We start from the raw sequence: 5,000 nt of genomic DNA on the forward strand, positions 1-5,000 counted from the left end.
TAGAACAAAACATTATTTTAGGATATAATGTCGGTAGAGGACGAAATATTACATTATGATATAATGTCAAAGAACAAAATATCAGGATGGGATGTAATGATAGTGGAGGACAAAAGATCACGATGGGATGTAATGATAGTGGAGGACAAAATATCACGGTAGGACATAATGTCAGTGGAGGACAGAATATCTTTTTTAGCAAGTGATACCGGACAGAATGTCAAAGAAGGACGGGTGGCAGGTGTGGGACGCGGTGATGGAGGGGGGCAAGGTATACATAAGAGATCACATAACCGGGAGGGACCAGATGTCCGTGATGGGGCAAATGTCCATTAGACATTGAATGTCAATCAAGGACCAAATGTCAATATAGAGCAATGTGTCAATAAAGAACAAAATTATAATGTAAGGCATATAATCACGAGTTTATCAAAATCATGTACTTTAATGCTCGTAGTATTAGGAACAAATTCCAAGAAACCAGGCGTATGTCAAAAGCGAAAATTTCGATATGATAAGAATAACCGAGACATGGTTAAATGGTGGAGAGTTTGAAGCTGAATTTAATATTGTAGGATTTAAACACTTTCGTCAGGATAGAAACCATAAGTTGGGAGAGGGGGGGGGGTTCTGTTGTACGTTAAAAGATGTCCATGTGATACAGGGTGCATATGCTAGTGTATGGGTAGAATTAACCCAAACAAATGTACAAAAAATGAATGTTGGTGTAATATATAGGCCGAAAACATTATCATTAGCAGACGACAAACTGTTGTTTCAAGAACTGTCTAGTTTCTGCAACCGGGGCTTATTGATAATGAGTGATTTTAAATTTACTGTCATTGATTGGATGACCCTTGAACATGGCCATATAGGTAGTCACTTGATAGATTTTCTCGGTAACAATTACTTATTTCAGCATGTAAAAGAGCCCATAAGACATGGAAATTCACTCGATCTGTTGATCACTAGCCGCGAAAGCATGATAACCGATGTAGAAGTCGGTGAATACCTGAATTCAGTAAAGCTCAGTTCATAGGACTACGTCAGGAGCTTCACCTTACAGATTGGAGGGCAAAATTAAGCGAAAGATCTGTAGATCAGATGTGGAAAATATTTCAAAATACGCTTGCTAAGATGATTCATAATTACATTCCGTTTAAGGATAGGCGTCCCTCAAATCAGGCTCGCCCAAAATGGCTTGACAAAGAAATTGAAAAAAGTATTGCTAAAAAAAAGATAGGTTTATAAGAAATACAAGTGCTCGGGTGCACCTAATGACTATCGAAGTTATGTAATAATACAGAGATTAAAAAAAAAAAAAGAAAAAAAAAAAAAAAAAAACGACAATACGAAATGAACATCGCTGATAAATCCAAAGAGAATTCAAAAGAATTCTATAGTTACATTAGAGATAAAAAGGTTATTAGGAATCATACTGGCCCACTATTATCTGCTGACGGTCAACTTTAATATTCAAATGAAGGAATGTGTTATATTTTAAACAACTATTTTAGCTCAATATTCGTAAACGAAACACCTCAAAGTGAACTCCAAATTGAAACCTGTAAAAAGTGTAGGGTGAACTTACTATGGTAAATATAACAAAATAAAAAATTAAAAGGTGTATAGAAAAACTTAAAGTTAATAAAACACCAGGGCCTGACGGTTGGCATCCAACAATCTTAAAGGAAATGAAAAATGAGATTGTTGTTCCATTAGAAATTACTTTCAAGAAATCCACCATATCTGGAGATGTCCCAAGAGAATGGAAACTAGCTAACGTTACTCCCATATTCAAAAAAGGTGACAAAAAATAACTACAGGTCTATAGGCTTCACTTCAATCGTAGGAAAAATGATGGAAAATATCATCAGAGATGCTATCGAACATCATTTAGAAAGTAACTGTTTGATAAATGATAGCCAACATGGATTCAGACGGAAACGTTCTTGTGTGACTAACTTACTCGAGTTCTACAACAGTCATCTCGAATTATGACAAATATATATATATACATATATATATATATATATATATATATATATATATATATATATATATTTGATATATCTAGACTCTACAAAAGCTTTTGATACCGTCCCCCACGAAAGACTACTTACTAAATTAGCTTCACACGGAATAAGTGATAACCTATTAAGTTGGACTAGTAAATGGTTGAATAGTCGAAAACAGAAAGTTGTTCTAAATGGCAAAACTTCTAGATGGAAAAATGTTACGAGTGGAGTTCCTCAGGGTTCCGTTCTTGGGCCACATCTGTTTATAGTATATATATAAATTATATAGACCACGGACTAAAAGCTATTGTCTTCAAATTTGCTGATGATACAAAACTGTGCGAAATGGCAAACGGTCACTTAAACCAATTAGATATTCAAGAAGATTTAGATAAATTACAGCAATGGTCTGAAAAGTGGCTAATGAAATTTAAAACAAGTAAATGTAAGGTTATGCACATAGTAAAAATAACAGCAAGTACGATTACAAGTTATTTGGAAATTCGTTAACAAAAGTGGATAGTGAAAAGGATATCGATTTAATTATCAGCAACGATCTCAGATCATCTAAGCAGTGTATTTCAGCCTCTGAGAAAGCAATATTCTAGGACTGATTGCGCGATCTTTTGACTTCAAAAGTCCATATCTCATTAACAAGCTATATAAATCGTTAGTTCGTCCACATTTGGAATATGCTGTTTCCGTATGGTCACCGAATCTCATTAAAGACATTGACAGATTAGGAAAAGTACAACGGTGAGCCATAAAACTGATTCCAAATATAAAAGATAAATCATAAGAAAATCGACTACAGCATATGAATCTGTATTCCTTAAAAATAAAAACGTAGACTTAGAGGTGACTTGATACAGGTCTTTAAGATTCTAAAGGGAATTGACATCAAAAGCGAACAAATTTTCACATTGAAAAAGAATCCGACAAGAAATAAGGGTCTCAAAATTTCAGGTAATAGATTTAATTTGGAAGTAGGTAGAAACAACTTCGCAGCCCGGTGTCGTTGCTGACTAGAGATTGACGCCGCCGCCATGTTCTCTTACGTCAGGACGGTTCGTGCGCGGGCCACAAGTTGATTGATATCCAGGTGTTAAGTCGCGATCCATCTCTCAGGACGTGGCGAGGGGATTCGGGAAAGCCGGCTACAAAAGCGCAACTCAAGCTGGCGTCTGGTAGCCCTCCGAATGGCTTGGTCAGGCGGTTCAGATCAGCCAAATTCACGTCAACCGAATCTCCGTCGTGCAGCTTCCGGGCTACAAACTGCTCGTAGGCAGCGAGTTTGTCTACGACAAATGCCGAGGTGAGGGCGGTCCTTATCTTGTCGTAGGTTTCTTTGTCGGCGCTGCTGAGCTACTGGCAGACGTAGAATGCGCCTCCTGTAAGACGAAGTGGTATGATGCTATGTAGATCGGTAGCCCCACGGAGACGGCACACCAATTCAAACATCTCTAACCACTCCGCCACCGATTGCGTCGCGCCGTCAAACTCCGGTATCAAACGAGGGTCCATGGCGAGTTTATCTACGCTGGCCGCGGGTTCTACCTTCGCCATTGCGCGTCTACTGTAGAAACAGAGGTTGAAAAAAGACAATTGAAGTTTTTGGCTGCTTTACTCAGGCTCTTTTATTTACACTCAGCTGGCCGTGACGTCAGGTCGATTCCGAAGCTTCGAAACCCAACACAAACAAACAAGTGGTTACGATCAACAACTAACGACCAATGGATGAACTCGTGACACACGTCACAGGTTAGGAAACAGGTTATCATGGAATAGGGCAGTTGGGAGAGCCCTGAGCAAACCATATACATACATACACATCGCCAACGGCCATACGTACACTACACTCATATCTAAAACCCATACTCTAGCATTAAATCCATATGTCTAACACTTATCAAATCTCCATCAGGTTTTCTTGAACAGTGAATACAGTATATACTGTGTGTGTGTGTGTGTGTGTGTGTGTGTGTGTGTGTGTGTGTGTGTGTGTGTGTGTGTGTGTGTGTGTGTGTGTGTGTGTGTGTGTGTGTGTGTGTGTGTTGTGTGTGTGTGTGTGTGTGTGTGTGTGTGTGTGTGTGTGTGTGTGTGTGTGTGTGTGTGTGTGTGTGTGTGTGTGTGTGTGTGTGCGTGCGTGTGTGTGTGTGTGTGTGCGTGCGTGCGTGCGTGCGTGTGCCTTGATTTCTTGTAAGAATTTATCCTCTAGGGCTACAGAAAGCAAGATGCCTAGTCCCATCCTCCGTCCCGTTTTAGTCGCCTTTTACGACCCAAGTGGGAAAACTCGATGATAGTATTCTTTCCTTCCCTACCACAGGAGAAGGGGGTAGGCGATCAAAGGAAATAAATATTCAGAGAAATGGTATAAGACAGTATCAAGAATTGGGGACAGCATACCGGAGGGACAGTAGTAGTACAATAAAGTAGCATAAATTCTCTATGAGTAGATATTTCTTCTAACACAGACAAAATGATGTGTGGCTCTGGGCCGTAGGGGCACCCCATACAGACCCTAAAGTATCAGTTTTAGGTAGGTTAGGGCCTGTGTGAGAATTAGAAATGGAGTGTGTGAGTGGTTTGAGGTAAAAGTGGGACTGCGTCAGGGATGTGTCATGTCGCCGTAGCTATTCAATATGTAAATGGATGGGGTGATGTAGGAGGTAAATATGAGGGTAATGGACAGGGGATTGCAGATGGTTAAAGAAAACGGAGAAAAGCGAGGGGTGAAAAAGTTGTTGTTTGCTGACGACGCTGTGCTTGAGGAGGGAATGAGGAAGTTAGTGACAGATTTTGGGAAAGTATGCGGTGGGAGAAAGTTGAGGGTAAATGTGGGCAAAGGTAAGGTGAGGATGGCAGCAATGCGGAAGTAATTCTTAAAGGAGAGAGAGACAGGAGAAAGTGGATAGCTTTAGGTATTTGGGGGTCACATGTGGCAGGAAAAGGAGTGAAAGTGGAGGTAAATTGTAGATTGAG

The 5,000-nt window shown here is 39.8% G+C and overlaps 1 pseudogene; it reads right to left on the minus strand.

The window, feature by feature from the left end:
- Positions 1–3,077: 3,077 nt before the first annotated feature.
- On the minus strand, positions 3,078–3,542 carry LOC143020150 (uncharacterized; annotated as a pseudogene).
- Between the last annotated feature and the right edge of the window lie 1,458 nt (positions 3,543–5,000).

This window comes from Oratosquilla oratoria, chromosome 39, assembly GCF_046742065.1.
Source record: "Oratosquilla oratoria isolate Oo_2021 chromosome 39, ASM4674206v1, whole genome shotgun sequence".
Taxonomy (NCBI): domain Eukaryota; kingdom Metazoa; phylum Arthropoda; class Malacostraca; order Stomatopoda; family Squillidae; genus Oratosquilla; species Oratosquilla oratoria.